Source organism: Notothenia rossii, assembly GCF_949606895.1.
Source record: "Notothenia rossii genome assembly, chromosome: 6".
Taxonomy (NCBI): Eukaryota; Metazoa; Chordata; class Actinopteri; order Perciformes; family Nototheniidae; genus Notothenia; species Notothenia rossii.
In genome coordinates, this window is record NC_136909.1 from 18773444 (window position 1) to 18799228 (window position 25785).

Here is a 25785-nt window from a genome sequence, read left to right on the forward strand (position 1 = left end):
TCCAAGGCGTTCATTAAATGCAAAGGGCATCACTAGTTATTGATCATAATATTGTGGATTGTTAGACTAAACACTGAGTTACAACACCTCCTTAACCATAATCATTATTTCCAATCGTCATCTCTAATGACTGTCCAGTCACCCTGGGCAACCACATTTTAGACTGCCTTCTTCCACCTAATTGAGTGTAGTCGCTGCTATTGACAACCTTTTTTTTGTGTTAAAAATGTTCGTTCCTTTTGTCTACGTGCAAAGTGTTGAGAGTGAACATTTCAAATCAAAAGGAAATGGGATAAACCAAAAAAAACACATATTGCTGTTCAACGTCCTAAATGGGTGTGTTAAGCTTTGTTTATTACTTCAAAGTATTTTGCCTCATTAGACAGCTGAGTCAGTTAATTTAAGGGAAATACATTTGATGTTTACCTTTGAGAGAGTTACTTTGGTAGTTATGTTTTTATTATTAAGTCCTGTCCAACTTGACACACAGTTGCCATACAATAGTCATGTCTGAAAGAAATAGGGTTAAGCATCACTACCAAGAGAATCAACATTGAATTGCCTTCACTCATCTAATTGTTCCAATGTTTCCCCATTGGACTAAAGGGGCAGGTGGCGACAGTGAATTGACAATCAGCAAATGTCGTGTCACACTAATGCTACTACGTTATGTCATTACTACAAATGTTTTAACAATTATCCTGAGGAGGGGGAGGAGGATAATGACGCTGATGTGAACATCCATTATGTCCTCCCACATCTACGCAGGTGGCATCCTGCAGGCGCAGTGGAGCAGCAAATCCCACAAATTCTCTCTTTTGAGAATAAAACCCTCAAATAAAAGCTTGTGAGCAGGTGCTAAGGTTTTTTTTTTTTCTTTACTCTTTAATGCTGATCAAATCAATATTTTATTCTTACTAATCCTGTTACAGCTAATGAAAATCGTTTTTTGTGATTAATATAGATTTTCAGTCATTCTGTTACATCTTAATTTAAAAGAATGCAGGAATGAATGTCTCCAATTAAACTGGGGGAATTGTTGCATCCATAATTGAGGTCTTGTGAGCTCCTTCTGTTTATTATTGATTAATGCAACCTAATTAGGCCTTGGCACCTAACTATGTTGGTTAAATGATGTAAGGTTGTGAAAGACAAGAAAGCTGTTAAAAAGAATATTATTAAAGAAACATGATTTGAAGACAATGTAGCTGCACAAGACCTCCTCAAAGATGTAATTGGAATAATGCTATGTCGCTAATGTGTGCTTGTAGTTGTATAAATGGTGGGTTGAATCATAAGCATTAAAACATTGTGGTGAGGTTCTGCTTTAATTAACAATGCTGACAGAAAATATATACAACTACTAAACCTTTTGTCTATAAAACATCCACCTATCAGATTATTGCGAGGAAACCAGTGCAGTGTAGGTCTTTTTACTCTGAGAGTCGAAGCAGCCTAATCAATCACTTTAATTGTGACTGTGCAGCAGTGTGGATTTTACCCACTGCCTTTCCTATCAAATGTTTCCATAAAAAAGAGTCTGCTACACTGTCTTCTATTTGTCATTTGACACAATTACCCGAATGCTCATTTTCAGGTTCATTTTTGTATTTTGTGCCTCTACTGTGACATGTCTCCATGCTTTAATGTTCAAAGGTCTTTATTCTTCTCATACTGCCTCTGCTGCAGCACCACTTTTTACCCTCCGTCTGAAACCAGAACCCAGCTCTGATTGGTTAGCTGGCCTGCCTAGAGATGCCCCGTCTTTTAGCCTATCAGGTACAGTGTGTTGGAGCGCTAGCCAATAGAAGAGCGAGTGCTTTATAGTGATGTCACCATGTTGTGGAAGAAAACAAAGTTGTCCAATGGAGACTGTTTAGGCAGCTTTGGGATTTTTAGCCTTTACAGACTATTTACATGCATACAAACATATATTACACAAATGGAAACTATCCCCAAAGCACAATAGGACCCTTTTAAAGGTCCCATGTCATGCTTTTCCTGTTATTACCCGTCCCCTTGTGTGTTACGAAGGTTTTTATGCATGTAAACGGTCTGCAAAGTCACAAACCCTCAAAGTACACCCTGTAGCGAGTAAAACTCTAACACAGAAAAGACCTGTCTATGCTGCTCCAGAACGCCTCGTTGGAGATTTATCTTTTTCCATTGTTTTCTTCCTGAGTACAGTGACGTGCCCATACCCAAATGGACCAATCCGTGGAGCCGTTACATTACATCCGCGGAGCCGTTACGTTAAGTCCGCGGATTGATCCAAATGGACCAATCCGCAGACTTCCTCACACACACACACTCAATATTTTCTCAGCTGCAGCTCCGCCGATTTCCATCTCCCTGAGACGGCGGGATGCGGCGAGGCTGCGAGTCTGTGTGAGCACACACACAAACTCCCAGCCAGGCTGCGGGTGTGTGTGTGTGCTCGGGCTGGTTTCGGGCTGGGTTTCGCTGTCTCGCAGACGGCCAGTGGGCTCACAAGGAGCCGTTTAGGACAGAGAGTGAATACACATACTATAAAGAGATGCTGTATGAGAAACCAATGTGAGTTTGGAAAATTGCACAATATAAATCTATCTTAGTAGACCTCAACAAAGGAATTATGATCAGTAGAAATGGCCATGACATGGGATCTCTAAGCGATATGAAATAAATGATTGTACACCTGCGATGTTGCATGCTCTGCCGTATGCAACAATAACACCTGCATTATTGCATTACCATTTCCTTTTCAGTTTGGTTCTGATAACATTCAGTTCAATGATCAGCCTCAAGAAATTCTCTACTCATTTACGACAAAGAAAATATGTGGAACGACCCGTATGAAAAGGAGTTCAAAGCCTTGGTAGTGCACACAGTCCTTGGGAAATATTTAACAATGAGATTTAAACCGGAAACTGTTTGGGAAGTTTGTCAACAGAGCTCGGAAATAACCTCTTTCATATTTCAGGGTCACTGAAATCCAAACACTTGGAGGAGCATTTTTTGTTTTCACCTTGGCCAAGACTGATGTAAACGTAGACCGTAGTGGTTTAAATATCAGCATCTTTTACCACATGTTAAAATAATTAGTATTTATTTCAAGACTCACAGTTGTTAGTCATGTCTATCAGATTACGAGTTGTTCATGCATCACTGACACACGCTTCTTGTGCTCATTTAACATATACTCTGATATTGGATATAAAATAAGACCCATCGATCTGTAAAGCATTGCACACTGATCCTTTTTAAAGGCTGATTAAATTGCAAAGATGATATTCAGTGATCATGAGTGTATAACTATTTATGTCCCAGCCTTTTAAAGTTTGTTTACAGATACAGAGGCACTGAATATCATAATAAAATATAGATGCATGGCGAATCAGAATGTTTCTTATTACTTCCACAGTATTCATTGACTCATAAATAGAATAAATTACACGTTTACCCTAAGCATTTGCATGTTTATTTATGATGCAGTCTCCTTTTGATTTCATCTATGTACTTCATGTAATTGCATATTTGCATCCGCACTGCCGCCACAGCTCTGATTTCCCCGAGCAACGCTTATGGCACAACACATTCATTCTTGCCACATGGGATTTTACCATTACAAAGTCTGTGGTAAAACACGGTTACATTGTGGGGGTCGTTTTGTGGTAACGTTCACTTTTTATTTCAGGAAAAATAGGGCAGCAAAGGTATTTTATTTGATATGTACTATATCATGCCGCATAATGTGATATATCGAGCAGCTATTTTAACACTATGTTTAAAATTATACAAAAAAGCCAATTTGTATATTTACTAATGTGCCTTTTAATGTGATTTTATTTGTCTGCCTCTCCGTTTGTGCACACCTGGATGTCAGCTTTGTGGCTTCAAGTGTTTGGCGCAGTTGATATTATACCAAAAGCATAATTAAACAAGACGCTTATGTGGATGTGCAGGGAATTAAAAATCTCTAATGTGTGACACGTTTGATTAATAAATAAGCGTGTTTGGCCATTTGGGACAGAAGGAGGGGATGACTGATAGGCCTGCAAAGTCATCGCAACCTCAGTTGATAAGGACATAAAATATGCATCTAAATATTGCCGTCACACAGTTAACCTCATTGTTTTTTATTCATTTCAATGTTTTCTCAACAAATGAAGTACTACCAATGTGGCTGAGATCATCTGGGACAAGTAATAAAGCTACGATATATATATATATATATATATATATATATAATAATCTCGGCTATTTCTAATATTGGAGCATCCTTGGTGAATTGTCAAAAGCTTCCAGTTGTATGGCCTAAATCATGCAGGCAGCCTTAAGCAATGCCAAGCACTATTGATAATTCACTAGAGGTTTTATTCTGAGTGTATTCTTTCATTTCATCCACTCCAGAAAGAACTCTGACAGAACATGTTGAAAAACTAACCTTGCCCCAACTCTTCTCTGTACCTTCTCTGATAATGAAACTGTCTCCTTCACTTGTTGCAGAGACCCTACTTTACCTGACGTGTAATCACAAGTTGAAGTGTGTGTGAGTTTATTTTGTATTTGTTTAGAAGTCTCAGTGTCATCGGACTCACATTCTATCAAATTAAATATAATTTTCAGGCTTTAGTATTGATCGTTTTTACAATAGTGTGATAGAAAAGTGATATTTAATCATATTTAATTTAATCTAAAGGCTTTGCTAAGGCTAAGAATAGCTAGTTTTCTGCCAATATTGGCACTAATAGGGATGAAGGCTGTGGTCGTATTGCTCTCAATCTGATCATTGTTGATCTATTCCCTTGATGAATCGTAACACATTGTTTGATTGCTCTGCTGTCTCTAATCTTTATCCCTGCTGCTCTGTTATGGTCAATACCCTGGACCGCTTGGTGCCATTTCACAGAGATGGTTCCATTATGGCGAGCAAAAGTGTGTGTGTGTGTGTGTGTGTGTGTGTGTGTGTGTGTGTGTGTGTGTGTGTGTGTGTGTGTGTGTGTGTGTGTGTGTGTGTGTGTGTGTGTGTGTGTGTGTGTGTGTGTGTGTGTGTGTGTGTGTGTGTGTGTGTGTGTGTGTGTGTGTGTGTGTGTGTGTGTGTGTGTGTGTGTGTGTGTGTGTGTGTGTGTGTGTGTGTGTGTGTGTGTGTGTGTGTGTGTGTGTGTGTGTGTGTGTGTGTGTGTGTGTGTGTGTGTGTGTGTGTGTGTGTGTGTACGTCGATTACATACTTTAGACTGAGCCTTAGGTGAATAACAACAAAAAGTGTAGCATGCTAACACCTTAAACTAAGATGGTAAATAATGTACCTGCTAACATCAGCATGTTAGGATAGTCAATGTGATAGTCATGTTTCCTTGCTAGTGCATTAGCATCAGCTCATAGGCAATAGGTTTAAAACAGATTTAATGAAGCAAATGAATTACCGGTATGTCGCCACCATTCCAGTGAGTCAACATGTGCAAGACCACTGTCCTGGCCCACAAACATAGAAAAGGGACATAATTAATGTTATTAATAACACTTGTGTTGACCCTGCAATGACATAACAACATTTCCTTTCATATCCTTTCGATCCTCTTATCTTATACTTATGAAATGGGAGTCAAATTGCTAATATGTTTTGTATCTGCCAATAACCTTTGGACGGTGACACTGGTTGAGTGGAATAAGAGTTGACAATGCCTGTGTGGAAATACGGCCTGTGTTTGAGAATGTATTACACCCAGGGTAGTTAGAGCATCTGTGGTTACAGGCTGTTTGATTGGCTGGATACTTTGCTCTATCAGTATGGCGTGATGGGCTGTAATATGTGTGAAGAAAGTCTGATACAGCTGTCACAACCTCTGCTCTGATCCTTCCACAGAAAGAAAGGCAGGCTGGGTTTCATTCTCTTTTATGAGGAAGGTTTTATTGGATGTGGCAGACTAATAAAGAGTCTCACTTTGGAGTTGAGGTGAGGGGTCAAAGCCGGTGATAAGGGTATAGATGAGGAGGGATGGGATTTTCTGTGTGTATGTGTGTGTATATGAGTGTGGATGTGCGTCTTTTGGGCCCTGGATCATATTCCACAAATCCTCAGGGCACAGAGGGGAGAACTGGACCGGGATTACAGCGTCTCAGTGCTGTGTTCCTGTCACTCACAGAGAAACACTTCCTGTGCTGAAGAGTCTGAGAGGGCAGAGGGGTGAGGATGAGAGAGATATCATGCTGTTATCACTGAAAAATATCATTTATCACATGACAATCCATTAGAAAGATTGAACTGACCATCATAGCAAGACATCATTCTTACATGACATTAATGAAATGTGAAAAAAATCTTACTGTTGCTTATTTTTGCTGAAAATGGATCACCCAGGATAATGTTTTAAAACAGCCCTTTTATTCTCATTTCAGGTAATATTTGTATTTTTAGCCTTTTCTATGTTTACATGCTTTAATGTTCAAAAAGGTCTTTATTTTTCATCATGTGCTGCAGCGCCTCTTTTCACCTTCTGTCTGAAACCAGAGCCCAGTCTGCTATGATTGGTGAGCTGGCTAGCTCTGTTGTGATTGGTCAACAGCTTAGAGGTGTCCCGCCCCTCAACCGATCAGTTACAATGTGTAGGAACGCTAGCCAATAGAAGCGCACATGTTACATAGAGAGGACATTATATTAGCATCGCGCTTTTTAACACTTTAAAAAATGTTTGTTCATGTTTACCTTGTGTTCATGCTGTATGCACATCATATTTATTTATGATAAGATTTCAAGCTGTCGTATTGCTTTCAGTCAATCCATTTAGTCGAGTGGAAATAAGAATATAGTTTTCTTGGTAAACAACTGGAGGCTCGTTTGACCACTGTGGTCATTTTCCTTGTAATAAATTAAGTAAATTAAGCTGAGTGTAGCAGTAATGTGCAGAAAGCCTTATTTTCTTTGAGTTTTTATTGACCCTATGTGCATATTCTGCACATGTTGACGTATTTGGTGGAGGTGGGACACAAAGGGCTTATTAGCTTCACGGCTATGCGACACACATTGTTAATGCCACATATTGTAAACCCCAGTTCTTTGTGGAAGCGGTAATAAATGTTCCATATCTGTTCCCCGTGGTGTGAATGCTGTTGTTATGGTGGGGGTTACGGGCGTATAGAGGGTTGCACTAATTAGGACCTCTGCAGCTTTTGTGGCATTTTCATTCTGCCAATTCCCTTGGTGGCCCTTTATTAAAAAAAATGAAAAAAGTCTTTACATGGTCATGCATTATTCACAACGCAGGTGTCGATATGACCCTTGGCGACATCAGCTCATAAGACGGCACACTCCAACACGAAACTAGCTCCCACTCACGGCGGTGCATTGGCATGGAGTAGTATGCATGAGGGTATCTGTGCAAACAGATGCTCTGGGATTATGAGCTTTCTTATAGTTTGGTTGTTGTTTGGACCTAATTTCTTTCCTGTCTGAATTCAATTATTTCCTGTTTACTCAAATGAGGGTACATTGTGGTACACAATTAACCATATGTATCTATGAAAGCAGTTTAATCAGTAGATCTAGAGGTAAAAGGAGGACTGGCCATATTATACTGCTGTAGATGTCTTTTTAGAGAAATCCCTGTAAGAGCTGTGGTCATCCGTGCTACAGCTGGCCCCTCAGTTACCTTTCATTTTCTCTATAATTGCCTTTTTTTCACTTCCGTTATGGTGTGAATAACAGAAAAATAATATTAAAAGCTCTATAATTTAGAGCTTTTCTTCATGCTTTTTCATATCCTGTCTCATACACCTTTAGTCTCTACATCTTATTATGCGGCCTATACTGGTCCCGCTTTTCACTAGTGAGGTCTCATAGGGCATGTTCTTCCTTAATAAACAGCTCTCAGTGTTTGTCTAATTTCTCTTTATTAATCTGGGTGCGTCTGGCACTGAGCCGCTAGCTCTTGAGTATTTGGAAACCCTAATTTGCCATGCAGAGACATTGCTATTTGAGGCTAGGGGAAGAGACAAGGGCATCATCATTAATGTTTCATGATTTAATCATGATACCTCCTCTGGTCTGCCTATGAGGGCATTGGATGTGTGTGTTCTTGTTTACATGTGTGCACTTGTACGAGGGAAAGTGAGAGCGTAGAAGTTAAAGGACACAAGATAAATGTATGTGTTTGTGAAATGTAGGATTTGATTGTTTATCATATTTGTCAGAAGGATGAAGTCACCACCCTCTGCCCTTGGTGACACTGAATCAGTATCGGTGGACTATCCATCACCCCACCGTGGTCAATGGGGGTCACTTCTGAGCAGTCACCTGTTAACACAGCTAATGGAGGTCCATATTTGCATAAGGCTGAGTAAAGAGGGGACTGGAGCTGGATAGCAGACAAGCTGGGCGGGGCCTTTCTCATTGCACAAATGAGACCATTCATCACAGCTTTGTTTGCCTGTATGCACCTTCTCATGAACAATTAATGTGCTGCAGTCATTTTAATGCTTTTCTCCTCTTGTTGTATCTTACCTTCTCTTTGTCTCACTTTCAGGGACCATAGCTGCAGCACTAACCCCTCCCTCTGATGGGAACTTTTGGTCCATTTATTAATTTTGTATTTTCATGCTGAGGCTGAAATTGTGTTTCCTTGACAGCCAAGGGGCTTCAGCACATAAAAGCTTTTGTTATTCCCTCTTTGCCTTACCTGTTTTATTCTTAACTGGCTTCTATGTCTTGCCAGAAATGCGCTCCAGGCATTTTCTGATTCCTCAGACGACACAGAGAGCTGTGTATTATGCTGGTAAGATTCATGCACTGGATTAAGTTCTAAAATCGGATGTGCCAGGTTCATCATGATCATTTACACCACATGTATCAGCAATATTTTGATGCTTCACATGCCTTTTAGTCAGCCATTAAACAGTATCTTCAGCAGTCCTTTTCTCAGAGTAATCTTGTGTTACTTAATTGATCCACATTTTTTATGTGTGATCAATATATATTGTAGGATATTTACCTAACCAATTTGGTTAAAGTGCCTGGCTGCACGAGGTTATAGAGACCGAGGCCCACCTGGGAATAGATGCCGATATAACCCGGACAAGAGTTGTCAGTATAAATCAGCTGTCACTTACCATTAAGCAAACACGTCCTTAAGAACATTTCAATTTCTTTGTTTAAGCAGACTGCCTAATGTTGTCTATCGGGTTTCACACAGGGGAACTATTTGTCTCAGCTTCTTTAAATATTAAAGCACAGGCATGAGTTATTTCTGTGTACATGCCAGCCATGTTTTGTGAACTGCCTCGGCTAACGGCGCCATAAAAAGAGAAGTATGAATAATAAATGATAATGGCAATAAACGATGGGTTTCGGTTTTGAATCTATCTCTCACTGGTTGCATTTCCACGCATGGTGTACTTTAATACTGGCCCTATTATTATATAATAAAATAGGTAATCGGGTTCACTTGTACTTTTACAAATACATTATTATCATATTATTAGTATGTTAAAAAACATCATATGTATAATTTGGTATTAACTATTGCCTATACTAAATGTATATTGACTTGTTTTAACACCGATATTGAGCAGATAAAACCCAGCAACCCTACTTATAGATCAGGATTTCATAATGCATTATGTGGTGGAGTTTGAGCGGTTGTATATAACTAAGGAATAAAGGAACACATTTTTGCAGGAGCTCTAGTCTAGACGGTTAACAACATTATCTCTGACCCAAAACATTCAAGACACTGGTACTTGCGTACCATGCTGCGAATGGATCTGGCGCTTCCTACATCCAGGACATGGTTAAACCGTACACCCCAGCACGTGCACTCCGCTCTGCATCAGCCAAACGGCTCGCTGCACCCTCACTGCGAGGGGGACCCAAGTTCCCATCACCAAAAACACGTGGGTTTGCTATCCTGGCTCCAAAATGGTGGAATGAGCTCCCCATTGAAATCAGGACAGCAGAAAGCTTGCACATCTTCCGGCGCAAACTGAAAACTCATCTCTTTAGACTCCACTTCGAGCGATAGAATTACTAACAAAGCACTTCTATACTAATAAAGGACTGGCTTATCTAAAGCCAGTTGAGTAGCACTTGAAATGTTTTGCTCTATGAAACCTGATGTACTTATATGATTCTGTTTTCTTCAAGGTTGTATCTTCCTGGTCGAATGTACTTATTGTAAGTCGCTTTGCATAAAAGCGTCAGCTAAATGTAATGTAATGTCCTGAACATTGAATATTCATTTTCTACCATTAAATGGGAGACACAGTGTCCCACACTTTAATTTAGACTGAAGCAAAAAAAATGACAAATATTGTATTCAGTGTTTGTAATGTTTTGTTAAATGTCTGTTGTCTTGTATCTTGTCTTAATATTTGTCCTTGCTGATGTTTCAAATAGAGCTGCCATGATGCAAGAAAAATGTCAGTCGTACCGGATCGTATGGTATGGTATGGTATGGTATGGTATGGTATTGTATGGTATGGTATGGTATGGTATGGTATGGTATGGTATTGTATGGTATCGTATGGTATTGTATGGTATTGTATGGTATTGTATGGTATTGCATGGTATCGTATGGTATTGTATGGTATCGTATGGTATCGTATTGTATGGTATCGTATGGTATTGTATGGTATTGTATGGTATCGTATGGTATGGTATTGTATGGTATTGTATGGTATTGTATGGTATTGCATGGTATCGTATGGTATTGTATTGTATGGTATCGTATGGTATTGTATGGTATGGTATGGTATGGTATTGTATGGTATTGCATGGTATCGTATGGTATTGTATGGTATTGTATGGTATTGTATGGTATCGTATGGTATCGTATGGTATGGTATTGTATGGTATTGTATGGTATTGTATGGTATCGTATGGTATGGTATTGTATGGTATTGCATGGTATCGTATGGTATTGTATGGTATCGTATGGTATCGTATTGTATGGTATCGTATGGTATTGTATGGTATGGTATTGTATGGTATTGTATGGTATTGTATGGTATTGCTATGGTATCGTATGGTATTGTATGGTATCGTATGGTATCGTATTGTATGGTATCGTATGGTATTGTATGGTATTGTATGATATCGTATGGTATCGTATGGTATGGTATTGTATGGTATTGTATGGTATTGCATGGTATCGTATGGTATCGTATTGTATGGTATCGTATGGTATGGTATGGTATGGTATGGTATGGTATTGTATGGTATTGTATGGTATTGCATGGTATCGTATGGTATGGTATTGTATGGTATCGTATGGTATTGTATGGTATTGTATGGTATCGTATGGTATCGTATGGTATCGTATGGTATTGTATGGTATTGTATGGTATTGTATGGTATCGTATGGTATCGTATGGTATCGTATGGTATTGTATGGTATCGTATGGTATCGTATGGTATGGTATGGTATGGTATTGTATGGTATCGTATGGTATTGTATGGTATTGTATGGTATTGCATGGTATCGTATGGTATCGTATGGTATCGTATGGTATCGTATTGTATGGTATTGTATGGTATTGTATGGTATTGTATGGTATCGTATGGTATCGTATGGTATGGTATTGTATGGTATTGTATGGTATTGTATGGTATTGCATGGTATCGTATGGTATCGTATTGTATGGTATCGTATGGTATTGTATGGTATGGTATTGTATGGTATGGTATTGTATGGTATTGCATGGTATCGTATGGTATTGTATGGTATCGTATGGTATCGTATTGTATGGTATCGTATGGTATTGTATGGTATTGTATGGTATCGTATGGTATGGTATTGTATGGTATTGTATGGTATTGTATGGTATTGTATGGTATTGCATGGTATCGTATGGTATCGTATTGTATGGTATGGTATGGTATGGTATGGTATGGTATGGTATGGTATTGTATGGTATCGTATGGTATCGTATGGTATTGTATGGTATTGTATGGTATTGTATGGTATCGCATGGTATCGTATGGTATTGTATGGTATCGTATTGTCAACCTGTCACTGTATTGACCTTTACAATACTGCCATTAATCTAAAATTATTTTACTTGGGTAGGTTATATTATAAGCACAATTATTTTAACTTGTAGACATACGCTGTCTGTCATGTTGCACTGCTCTGTGTGCGTGAAAAGAAAACGTGAAAGATCAGACCAGTATTATCTTGTTTGATCTGGTGGACGAGGTAAAAATGACTAAAGTCAAATCAGGCATTATATTTCATCTCAGGTAAATTGGTCATCATTTCCCTTGTGTAGTCACTTTACTAATGAGAAGCAAAACAGGTATTTTTGTAAATCCAATACACATAGTATATGATATAAATATTCATGTTGCAGATATTCTCCACACTACTTGAAGAAGCAGCAGCAGTTACTGTCGTTTCTACTCGGGGTGGCAGGACCCCCCTCCACAACCTCTCTGAGGCAGAGTGATAAAACATGCATTCAGAGACCTTGGGAATTAGCACACATCTGTGCCTTTTCTTTAGCACACACTGTTAAACACACTGTTTGCAGATAGAGATCTCGGGATGAAACATTAACAAACAACTGAAACCCTGAGCTCGATTCTCTCGTTTGAGTTTCAACACAAGGAGCATTACTGCATTAAGCTATATCAATATTAAGATTAGTTTTTTTTGCCATCTGGGCTGAAATACCACAACAGAAAAGGAGAGGTTTATTTAGCTGTTGCTGTGTTCTCTATACTGTGATAGAAACAGCCGTGGAGCTTTGAGCATTGCAGTAAGGATGGTAATAAAGATGGATTAAAAATCATAGAGTTGTTGTTAGAAAGCAATTGATTTAAATGTCAGGGAGCATCTCGCCCCTCCCCCTGCTCTGCTTTATTGGATATTGTCACTGGGATTGTGTGCAGTCTGTTCTTCGGAGACTCGGTGAAGCTTGGAAATCCTTGCAGTGGGGCTGATGTGTAAGGGACTTTGGGAGGGAGGGAGACATGGTGGTAACATCAATAATTCACAACAGTATTGCTAGGGAAACAGGATGTAAAGGTATAGGGGAGTCATACCAATAGGAATAACACATCTCTCCAAGCACCATGCAAATGAACCAGAGCCGAGCTGCGCCATTTATTTTCACAGCATTTCACAGCGATATAAATGTATTGAGCCCATAAACATTCTTAATGATTGCATTGATTTCAAAGAAGCCGTTTTCTTCCCACAAGCTGAGAGTTTAATTTACTGGTGTGTCAAGGCTTCTGGTTTTATAAACCCTGTACTTGAAGGAGGAAGAGAAAGGTATAAGGAACCCGAAAGACTATTTCCCAGGCTTGCTTATTAAATGTCCAATCATAGCCGACGGTGCAATGGCATTAACACCATAAAACACATCTTCGCTATGTAGCCGTCCGGGCAGAAATTGCTTTTGCTTGGTGGAAACTTGAGTGTTTCCTTAGCATTGATTTCTGTTGAGATTGGACGGATGGAAATGGAGTTTAGGCTATCATTAAAACTGAAACACAGAGGGATTTCTTAGCACTGCACGCATTAGCTGCAGCTTCTGTAGCCTTTAGCACAGGTGCTGAGTGGGCTTTATGAAGCGCTCCCTCTTGTGTTTTTGGCTGCTCATTTTCGCTGCTTGGAGCTGGTCCTTGTTATGGATATAGGCTTAATCCATTACCGCGCTGATTGCCAGTGTGATTTCTGTCACACCTTTCCCAAGGCTTGGGTCAATTACAAAGCAGGCAGTAAACACATCAGCTATTCATGGGGAGATCCCAGTCCGATGATTACCTTTTTGATAAGCAGGGAATCGGATTATGATTTTGGAGGTATGTTATGATGATGAAAGCCAGTTTTTATTTCTTAGTCTAACATTACCTGTATCATTCAGCTCACTGTACTAGTGTTTAGCTGCTTTTCCGTCTTATCCACACTCCCCAGTGACTCTCTCCCTCCCTATTGGCCCTCCACAATTTTCTCATTAGTGATTAGAGCAGAGTTTCCATTTCCAGGCTATTGACTGTGCCGTTGGAAGCTGAGAGCCCATTACATACGTTGGTCCCACTAATTGTTTCCAGTCATAATGAAGTTCCTCACAGTGGAAGAATGGTAGTTAAGGCACATTAGGTCATAGGCACGTACAATGCATTACTGTGAATACAACCTGTCTGCTGTTTCTTCAGTCATTCACGCCATGACTGTGTATTAATTCAGTGTTGATAAGGGATTCTGGATGCCATTAATGGATGTAATTATTTAGCATACCTCTTAGCATAGCAGCTGATTAGTTTTCCTTTTCTTTCGTTGGAGGGCAGACACAAATATGTCTGCAGTCGACAGTGAGGTATAGTATACTGTATGTGCGGGCTGTTACAGACAGGACATGGGAGTCAAAGATTAGATTTGTGCTGTATGACAGTAGAGCCAGTCGGTTGCGCGAGACATAATTCAGCAGACGTCTCCACGTTTGCAGTCAACCAAAGTAGTGTAAGTATGCTAACGGACCGAAAAAACACACGACCACTATCGCTCAGAGTTTGGCCTGGAGTAAGAGCCGTTTATTTTTTCTGCGCATGCTCATTAGCATCAGCACGTTTCAGGCACATTATGATGATGTCATACACATGAACATAAACATGACTTTGATATTATTCAAATATGCTCAACACTCCCACTCAAAGACATGTTGATAACTCTCTACAGTGGTACACAGAATCCAAATAAACAAAACAAAAGCTTCTCTAGCAGTGTTCAATTTGTATACCTGCAATTGACATTACTCTCCAAACAAATACCCTTTGAACTTGTCAAATTGTGCCTTTGTCAACGGCTTGGTTAGGACATCAGCTACCATGTCTGCAGTAGGACAATATGTAATGGATATCTTCCCCTCAGCATGTGCAGATCGTACAAAATGGTATTTGATGTCGACATGCTTGCTTCTCTGTCTGGATACAGGGTTTTTGGATAGAGCTATTGCTCCCTGGTTGTCCTCGTATATCTTCACTGGTACATGTGGGCTATTATGGTCTACCCCTTTTAATAACTGTACAAGGTACATGCTCTCTTGAGTATGCCGCTAATGCCATGTACTCGGCCTCACAGGTCGATAGCGCCACTGTTGGCTGCTTCCTGCTTTTCCAGGATATAACCGGACCATTTTCAGTTAAGCTGAAACAATATCTAGTTGTGCTTCTCCTATCATTTTGATCGGCTGCCCAATCAGCATCACTGTATCCCTCAAGCTTTAGGCTTTCCTCACTTTTCTTGTAATGTGGCTCTTGGTCTATTGTACCCTTTAGATACCTCAACAGTTGTTTTGCTGCAGCCCAATGTTGTTGTTTTGGTTCTGCTAAGCGTTGTGATAGTTTACTCACAATCCAGCTCAGATCAGGTCTAGTACATGTCATAATGTATATCGAGCTACCTACTATCTCTCTGTATCCTGTAGAATCGATAAATTCACCCTCAGTGTCAAAATGTAACTTTTGCTCACATGTAGTTGACCTTGGTTTGCACTCTGACATGCCAAACCTCTCTAGCATCTTTGCTATGTGTCTCTTTTGGCTCATTTTGATTCTCCCCCTCACTCTGTGTAAAGTCGATACCTAGGAAGTGTTTAAGTTCCCCCAAATCTTTCATTTTAAACTTCCTCTTCAACATCTCTTTGACATCACTGAGTGAGCCGTTGTTATTGGCCGCTATAAGTAGGTCATCTACCCATATCAACAGAATAACTCTTTCTTTCTCAGACTATTTTCTGTAGACACAATGATCAGCATCATTTTGCACAAACCCATTCTCTGTAAGATGATCATGCAGTAACTTGTTCCAGTTTCGCCCGGATTGCTTTAAACCATACAATGACTTGTTGAGTTTGCACACTAAGTGTTCCCCTGTTTTAGATTTTGCCTCAAAACCTTCAGGCTGTTCCATATATAACTCGCAGTCTATTGGTGCATGGAGAGGCTGTCTTCACATCCATTTGGTGTAGGATAAGATCATCCTGTATAGCCACCTGCATCAATGTACGTACAGAAGTCATATTTGCTGTCGGTGAAAAAGTTTCCTTGTAATCAATTCCCTCTACTTGACTATAGCCTTTAGCTACATATCTGGCTTTAAAAATCTCAGATCCGTCTGGGCTTTCCCTTACTGCATATACCCAACGACCTCCCACTGCTTGCTTGCCACTTGGCAGTGTGGTCAGACTGAAGGTCTCATTCTCTGTTAAAGGGTTCATCTCCTCTTTCATTGCATCAGCCCACATTTTTGATTTCTTAGAGCCTACAGCCTGCATGTATGTTTTGGGTACGTCACAAGCAACCCTGTAGAAATAATCTACATTTTCACCTTCATCATTACAATCAGCCTTACACTGATACTATGTTAAATATTCTGGAGCGTTTCTTTGTCTAGTGGGATAGCGTCGTGCACTCTCTCCCTGCTCTCTTTGAGTACCATCTGTCTGGATCTGACTAGCCTCAATATTCTCCATTAGGCTCTCTCTGATTCTGGTTCACCATTTTTGTACCTGCTGGTGTTGTGGGAATAGTTTCTCCATAAGTGTCAAAATCCATATTATGATTTGTCTGAGTCTGACTATCTGCACTACTCTTTGTGATACATTTTACCAGCCTATGTTTCAGGACTTTCCCTGGCTCAGGATAAAATACTTGGAATGCTGGGCCATATTTGTCGTATCCTACAAAAATACCCTTTGCACATCTAGAATCTAGCTTCTTCTTATCCTGCTTATACCCGTAGCATTCAGAGCCAAATATGTTCATGTTGGACAAGTTGGGTGTTTTGCCAGTAAAAACACGGTATGGTGTCTGCTCTAGACGCTTACAGTAACACCTGTTACGTGTCTGTGCTGCTGTTTGTACAGCATATGTCCATAACTGCTTTGGGAGGTTACTCTCTAATATCATGCATCGTGACATCTCAAATAAGGTCCACCAACCTCTCTCGGCAGTACCGTTCTGGTGAGGTGAGTATGGGGCACTTGTCTCGTGCCTTATCCCTTTCGTCCTAAGTAAAGTTTGAAACTCATGCCCGGTAAATACAGTACCGTTGTCAGATCTTATGCACTTAATGTGTCCATATGGAGCAGTATCCGCTATGAATTTTTCAGTAGCTTTTGCTGTTTCACTCTTTGCTTTGATAAAGTAGGGAAAAATCATCCCACTATAATCATCAGTAATTGCTACTGCATATCTGTACCCGTCTTGATCTGCTGGTTCTATTGGACCGCATAGGTCTGTATGTACTAGCTCTAGTAGTGTCTTAGCTTTTGCATCTGCCTGCCTGTTTCTGCTTTGAGTAAATTTTCCCTGCGTACATATTTCACAGTTATGGTTAGACATGTCATGTTTCCCTTTGATCGACATGCCTTTAACCACTTTCTCAAGTTTAGACACATCCTCAAAATTACAATGACCAAGTATTCTATGCCATGTCTGGATGTCATGACAACCATTACAAACATCATCAGTATTTTCATCCTCGACTGTGCTAAGGTAATATAGCCTACCATACACATCCATTTTAAACTTAGTACCATTTTGATGAATCAGCCAATCATCACCGTCCTTGAAGCGGACCTCAGCTCTGCCGGCTGTTGCTGCTTTCACGGAGAAAATGTCCTGTGGAAAAGACGGGATGCAAAGCGCTCGTTTGAGCCTCGTTTTCACTTGCCGTCCCTCGCTGTCAAGCAGAACAACTTCGGCTTCTCCTCTCATCTTCGCCATCTTGGTCGTTTTCGTTCCATCTGCCAGCTCTATCACATGGTCCTCGGGTCTAAAGCTCTTATCGATTGTCTTAAACTTTGCCGGGTCATTAATCATGTTTGTCGTGGCACCACAGTCGACCATAAGACCTCTCTTATTTCCCACTTGATTTTGACAGTCACTTATTTTGGAAAAGAATGATGCACCGGTATCATCCTCCGTGTCTCCGTCTGCCTTCTTCACCTGATCACGGCCCGGCCCTCTGCCTCGGCCTCTTCCTCGGTGTGGCGTGTCCCATCGTCGCTCGTCTCGCCTCGCTTGGATCTCGTTAGGGCATGTCCTAGCCATATGCCCCATCTTCCCGCATGTGTAGCATTCAATGTCAGCTAAGTCCATCTTCTTCCCTCTTCCACGTCCTCGTGTCCTCGTCCCGCTAGTCCTCATAACGCCGTCCTCGTCCGCATTCATGTCACTCCTCCTATATTTGTCAGTGCTCTCATAGCTCCGCAGTTTAGCTTTGAACTCACCGAACGTTAGACCGTCGTTGGTTTGAGTGACGTGCACGACAAACGGGTTGAATGAGTCCGGTAACCTCTTCACTACCATGGCAATCTGCAACCCGTCACTGATATTTTCTTCGGCCCTTCCCAAAGACGTGAATATAGTCTCCGCTCGAATAATATAATCAGTAACGGTCTCGTTGCTGGCTTTGTGGAGAGAAGAGAGTTCACAGTACAGGCTCACGACTCGTGGTTTGTCCTTTCCCGCGTAGTGCTCTTGGAGTATTGCCAACGCTTTTCTTCCATCTCGTTTCGCGTCTCTCATTATGAGTGATAAACTCTTATCTAGACACTGCACCAATTCAGCATATGCCTCTGCATTCTTTGTTGCATCTTCTTCAAGTGCTTGTTCATCGTTGTAGTCTATCGCTGGCTCTTCCAGGATAACTTCACTGAGGCCGCGCAGTTCCATGTGCGCCAAAAACCTCGTCTCCCATAACTCAAAGTTCTTCTCGTCACCGTCGAATAACAACTTAAACCACCTTTGGCCTCCTTGACTGGGCCCATAACCTGTTGCGCAAGACATAATTCAGCAGACGTCTCCACGTTTGCAGTCAGCCAAAGTAGTGTAAGTATGCTAACGGACAGAAAAAACACACGACCACTATCGCTCAGTTTGGCCTGGAGTAAGAGCCGTTTATTGTTTCTGCACATGCTCATTAGCACCACCACGTTTCAGGCACATTATGATGATGTCATACACATGAACATAAACATGACTTTGATATTATATAAATATGCTCAACACAGTCACTGCCAATTATTAAAGGAAGATAATGTATTAACAGCCAATCCTGTCTCTTACTCTGGATGGCACTTCTTAAAACCACATGCAAAGACACTTAATTTCTCACCGATGGACGTACATTCCATCGAACCATTTTAAATCCTTTGCCTTGGATATGGTCAACATGGCGTAGGAGCTGCAAAATGGCCCAGAAAATCTTTTCATTTCTTCCAGCAACTTCCTCCTGGTCAACCAGAAAGACTTGATCCCTTTGAGAATAGATAACAAATATAAAAGAAAAATGTGGCATTGCCATTTCATGGGCATAATATAAAAGAGCAATACATGTGTAGAAAAATGTTCATCTTACCATATATACAGTTGCAAGAAAAAGTATGTGAACCCTTTGGAATTACCTGGATTTCTGCATAAGTTGTTCATAAAATGTGTTCTGATCTGCACGTTTGAAGTTTGCAAAAGAGCACCTGGCAAAATATTCTGTGGACAGATGAAACCAAGTTGAGTTGTTTGGAAGGAACACACAACGCTATGTGTGGAGAAAAAAAGGCACAGCACACCAACATCAAAACCTCATCCCAACTGTGAAGTATGGTGGAGGGAGCATCATGGTTTGGGGTTGCTTTGCTGCCTCAGGGCCTGGACAGATTGCTATCATCGACGGAAAAATGAATTCTCAAGTTTATCAAGACATTTTGCTGGAGAACTTAAGGCCATCTGTCCACCAATTGAAGCTCAACAGAAGATGGGTGATGCAACAGGACAATGACCCAAAGCACAGAAGTAAATCAACAACAGAATGGCTTCAACAGAAGAAAATACGCCTTCTGGAGTGGCCCAGTCAGAGTCCTGACCTCAACCCAATTGAGATGCTGTGGCATGACCTCAAGAGAGCGATTCACACCAGACATCCCAAGAATATTGCTGAACTGAAACAGTTTTGTAAAGAGGAATGGTCCAAAATTCCTCCTGACCGTTGTGCAGGTCTGATATGCAACAATAGGAAACGTTTGGTTGAGGTTATTGCTGCCAAAGGAGGGTCAACCAGTTATTAAATCCAAGGGTTCACATACTTTTTCCACCCTGCACTGTGAATGTTTACATGGTGTGTTCAATAAAAACATAAAAACATATAATTGTTTGTGTGGTTTTAGCTTAAGCAGACGGTGTTTGTCTATTGTTGTGACTTACTGTAGATGAAGATCAGAACACATTTTATGACCAAATTATGCAGAAATCCAGGTAGTTCCAAAGGGTTCACATACTTTTTCTTGCAACTGTACAATGGGTTACCTAGTTACATGCAAAACATTACTAAGGAGACTGGTAAGAAGGAATTAAAATCAAAATTACATTTTTAAAGGCACAACTTTCCAAGGCTAGGAGTTCAGTGGTGTTTGATGCAGGCATTGATGCTGAGATCAACACACACCAAACACGGTGTATGGCATTGAAGGGCCACATATTAGTCATGGCTGCCTACTTCGGCTTTGATTCACAATAAATTCATTTGTTATATACTAAATGTATTCTTTTTTTTTTTATTAGGTAAACTATCTAGATTGTGCTATTATATCAGGAATAACATCAAGCGAACTGTCTTTCAATAAATGTTTATGTGTGCAGTAGGATTTGAAGAGATGGTCTTTGTCAGTGGAATGTCGATAACATGTTATCGTAAGCTACAATGCACTGTATAATTACATCCTTAGTTGTGCCCAAAGATGCAGGTGATTGAAAATGCCTTGTCCCTCTCAACACATTTTCTGCCTTTTGCCACGTTGGAAATGGAGCCCTCCCACTTGTTTTCTTTCACTGTTCCTTTGTACATATAGTACTACAAACACATTATTACATTAATGATGCATTAAGCTCTCTGTCGACGCAGCCATGCAAGAGAACATCATGTTCAACCAGTCAGATCAAGAGCCTGCATGTTGTTCAAACACTGAGTCACAGCATGGCAGAATGACAGCAGTGTGAAATGGAGAGTGATGACACCAGAACAAAGAAGGGGTCTGGTTGAGATGACCCTTAAACGTGGCACACCGCACTCTGCTCCAGTCAAGTGTTAAAAAAAAGATTCTACTCCATCTCAGCCTGCTGGGAAATGACCCCCCCCCCCCCCCCCCCCTCACTGCTCGCTCCCCTACCTGCCTCTCCAATATACTGACATGGCTTCTGTCCATGTCACATCTCTCTTCTGCGGCTACACTTCACTGAGGGGCCAGAAACACAATATCTTCTGAGCAGATGCATCATGATGCATCGTATTATGGCGGGTGGACCTCATAATACCAGAGTACTTTTATCAGAATATTGCTTGCCATTACAGTGTGGCTTGGCCCCAGGGGGTAAGCAGCAGAGCTCTTGAAGAATCAGTGGTTGAGTGATCCTCTTGAGTGATTAAATGCAGGAGTTAGTCTTGCAAATGGTCACCATCTTATTCTTATTCATCCTGAACTGTGTCTATGTTTTTTCCTTCTTCTCTCTCTTTCTTTCAAATACAGCTATAGCTGTTTCTGTAGGAATGATGAACTGGTGTTAGCACCCCAGCAAGAGTAAATAACCAAGCCTATGCATTATTGATGGAGTGCATGGCCTTTTTTTCAGGAGAGCCATCTTGATTCTCTCACTTAAAGCTCTCAGCTGCAGGTCTGCTTCCTTATCTATGTGCGTTTGTATGTGTGTTTGTGTGCGTTTGTATGTGTGCGTTTATGAACTTGGAGAGCCTTATGTGTGTGTAAGTTATATATTTACTGAACAATGCACATGTAGAGTCCCTGCAGTGGATTGCTTCTCATTTTAAACAACTCTTGAGTATAGAGCGGGTGGACATAATAGGAAGCACACACTCACGCACATACGTACACACACGCACGCACGCACGCACGCACGCACGCACGCACACACAGCTGAGGTGCCTGACACAGGTGCCTCTGGGATGAGAAATCCCAAAACACACCTGTAATTACCGCTTATCCCCACAAAAACTGCCAAGGAGAATGAAACAAACACTTTTGAGATTGTGATTTGAAATCCAATTTAATTGTTGGACTTGTCTCCCACGCTTATGTTAATTCCATCATAGAGAACAGCGAGTCACAGTTACTGCAGTCCCCATGTTTAATCTCTGAAGCAATAGTTAAAGCAACTTGCTTTTGATCTAAGATGAATCAGCATCTAGTTTAAGACCTGCACGAGAAATGTCAACATCTTCCAATTTTTTAAATAAGAGAAGGTTAATACATCTAATAAGCAAAACTTCAGTTTTAAACTAAACAAACGTGCTTGTCTTAAATCATTGGTGTAAAACTGTGCTGATGGTGGTTTTATGTAAGAGGTTAAACCGTCCCACAATAATATTCCAGTCACAATCACTTTGAGGATGCTCAACAATAACAAGTGTTTTTGGCAGGATGTTTTGGGAGTTTTTGGACAATAGCATCTTGTTATAAGTCCAAAGCTTCTGCCCTCTTATGCTGGAAGCACAATCATGCAACATGCTGAGAAGGATGATCAAAAAGCTGATGCAAACTCTGACTGTAATACGGAGTCACTGAATGAACTGTACAGTAAGACAGTCATTCTCTGCGGCTGGTATCACCACGGACAATTTCACTCAGTTCGTGATGCAACAGAATAATTGTTTCAGCAATAAGTTTACACTCTACACAGCGTATGTGGAGAGAAACTCATGTGGAAATTCTCAGTGAAGACGCCGGAGTCCTTTGGTTTAACATGTTTTGTTTATTTTATCAGTAGACAATGAGGGAGTTTCACATTATGGATTAAACAGAATACTGTAGCATCCTGCACTGTGTGCATCATTTATTCAATTTTAACATTATTTATTTACACTTCCTAAACTTGATCAAATGCAATATTTACTGGAACACAATAATATTGTATTGTTGATGAGAATTCCAAGGTTGAATTGCCCTCACTGATAATGGCATTATACGTATGTATACACTGAGGTCAGCCTGCAGTCATGCAATTCTTCTAAAAAAAGATTGAACAGCATTTTTCATTCTCTACATTTCTGCCATTCATATTCTTAATTGAATTTCATTACTCTGCCAATCACAGTAACGCATTGTGACCTCATCTGCACAGTAAACATTTTTTGCATACATATTAAACTCTTTTGCACCAAACAGCTACTGCCTACCTCAGGTCCTTTCAGCATCTTGCTTCATTTGCATGTGCCTCATATTTGTTTAAGCCCCAGAGACTGTTGACGTGTGGTAATGCAATGCAATGCACATGGAGACAGACATTCTCACACGCCTGCCAGCCTCTCCCTATCCAGCCGTCTGTCATGTTAACGGCTTTAAGCGTTGGCGCTTTGCATCTCTTTCATGGAGGCTAAAGTGTCATGAGCTGCTGCCCCATCGTGCTGTGGCCCTAAAGCCATGTAGCAGCAGAAAGTCTACTTCATTATTTAAAATATCAATGAATTAAATAGTAACTGTGCTTTGGATATTTTATAATCCAACTTGTGATTTTGATTGGTCGGTGTTGTAATGCATTGGCCTCTCTGCCCCACAGACCATCCAGTGCTACATGAAATGTCATTAGTCATTTGAGACTGTATTACAACGATAAATTATTCAAACTTCTATAAATGTATTCTTGGGGCGGCTGTGGCTCAGGGGGAAGGTGGTCCTTCTTCAATCGGAATGTTGGTAGTGCGATACCCTGCTAAAATTCTCTTCAACCCCCCCCTGCTTGAAACGAAACAAAACACTTGCTTCTATTGGCTAGCGCTTCAACACATGGTACGTGATAGGGTAAGGGGCGGGTCATCTCTAAGCTGTTGACCAATCACAACAGAGCCGGACTGCTAAACCAGAGCAGTCTGTGCTCTGGTTTCAGACAGAGGGTGAAAAAAGGTGCTGCAGCAAAAAATAGAGACCTTTTTGAATATTATGTATGTAAATATGTCACATTGGAGCACAAAATACAAATATGAACCTGAAAATGAGCTTAAAATGTGGCGGGTGTGGTGAGGATAGGTGTTAAAGTCGGTTGCGGACAACGCCACCTGGGGGAGTTTCGCCCCCAGGAAATTATAAAAACTAGGTCTAATGCTGATAAGGACAATCAGGTTCGTTTTACACCACGGTCAGAGACAGTTTTAAGGGTCAGAATACAGTTTTATTTATAACATACAACATATCTAAAAACACCACACACAATACATTAGTATAAAATACCCACTTTGGGAAAACGGACAGGGCTTGGCTTACCACGGCGTCAGTTAACAAAAAGGGGAGTAAGGGGTCCAAAATAAATCACCCGTGACACTGCACACCACTCAAAACGGATACGTGAAGAAAACCACTGCCACCACCAGGGAGTCTGCCGCCTCAGGCCCAAAGCACCTGTCCGGCACAGGATAAAATGTTATAGTTCTGACAGAAGGATAAACAAAAGAAAACAACAAAATACACCAAATCTGAATGAATGTAAACAACAAATGAATAAACAAATTAAAGCAAATTAAAGCAAATGTAACGGACTGCAAGGAATAAACAAATTAAAGCAAATTAAAGTAAATGTAAAGGACAGCAAGGGATAATCAAATGAAATAATAAATGTCCTTATAGTCGTATTAGGACAATTCCCTGACGCCAAGAACGGCTCCAGCAACAGGCCAGAGCAAGCTTAATATGTCCTCTTTACCCCCAAATTACTTCAGAGTGTGTGAATGTGTTTGAATGTTAGTTTCCTTGAGCAGGTCACACCTTGTATAGAAGCCTCAGCCACTGGGTATCTATTACTGGAAATGCGCCAAAGGAATGCAGTCCATTTTAGTCTGCCCATCACACTGTACTCCTTAAACACTGTAAGAACCACATTTTAGATATTTGTAAAACATACTTCCTTCTCTACATCACACTTAACATTGTTTTCGTCTTCCTGTCACTGAATGGCGGGACCTTGCAGTGCGTTTGCTACCAACTCCACTGCATCCTTTTCACTTGATCTCATCACACAAATTCTCTCCTTCCTCCCCTTTTCCACTTATTGTTCAGCCTGTGAATGACTCTGCTACCTTATCAAACCTCCAGTTCCTCTAGCAGCTGGTTTAGAAATAAACAGGGTGGTGGTTTCTGTGTTGGCAGTGTCGCTCTGATCTGGCGGCTTGTAGGCGGTGTAGCGCTGCATGCTGCTCCAGATGCTTGAAATGACGGTGTCCACACTGCAGCCCCCTCGCTCCCCCAGACTGCTCGCAGCTGCCACTGAAAGACTGGGATTTCATAGACGCTCAGTCGGCGTTTCTTCACGGGCAGTGTGCACAAAATTACACTTCATTACTGCAGTTTCAGCACATCAGGATCTTGCTCAGCGCTCTCTTTTAAAGACTATTCTTGACACATTTGAATAAGATAATGAACGAAGCAAATGTTGGAGCACAGATGTTTTTTTTTTTATGTTTCAGTGCCTCATGAACACGGTCCAATTACTAAAATACAGATAAGATTTAAAAGAGCCTTCACTTTTCTCTCTTACTTTTGCTCACACGTAGAGTCCTAGCTCTTGGTCCAGTGAGAGCTCCAATGAGGGGGTCATCTGAGTTTAGCATGGCAATTAATCCTGCCACTCACCAGGAGTTGCTTCAGAGCAGTACTGGTTTACAGTGGAATCATGCTATGCACTAATTAGCAGTTAGCATTGACAGTGTCAAGGAGAAATAGTGAACTGGAGCGTGATCATGTGACAGCACGGACCAAAGAGACTAATGCCGTCTTTTACATTCTTATCACTCAGTGGGTGGGTTAGCC

General features: G+C 40.8%; 1 protein-coding gene across 2 annotated transcripts in view; it reads left to right on the forward strand.

Moving 5' to 3' along the window:
- LOC307043248 (tetratricopeptide repeat protein 28-like) overlaps nt 1-25785 on the forward strand; it is a 170883-nt gene that overhangs the window by 17404 nt on the left and 127694 nt on the right. The gene's annotated exons all lie outside the window — the stretch shown is intronic.